Raw genomic sequence first — 383 nt, 5'->3', positions numbered from 1 at the left:
CAAATGATATGGACCCTGATTGAACTTTCATTGTTCATTTGTTTATTTCTCCTGGAAGATTCTTTGTCCATAAAATGAAGTGGGCAGAGAACAAACCCCTTTTCACATTATTTAAGCTTGATTTGAAAATAATATTTAAATTCTTCACTAAATGTAAAAACTAAAAAGCAATATGCACCATAAAAGTATTTGACAAATTGAAAATGAATCTCGATATGTAATACCCGTCTGTTATGTTTATGTACTCTTGTTTGTATATTTCTGAGGGGTTTTGTATTTGTTGTGTTCATAATAAAAAAATGTATAATTAAAAGAAATAAATAATAATATATTTTTTTTTTAATAAAAAAATGATGACATGAAACTTCCGCTTTTCTTTTTTA

This window comes from Oncorhynchus mykiss, chromosome 10 (assembly GCF_013265735.2).
Source record: "Oncorhynchus mykiss isolate Arlee chromosome 10, USDA_OmykA_1.1, whole genome shotgun sequence".
Classification (NCBI taxonomy): Eukaryota; Metazoa; Chordata; class Actinopteri; order Salmoniformes; family Salmonidae; genus Oncorhynchus; species Oncorhynchus mykiss.
Note: the sequence above shows the minus strand (reverse complement) of the source record.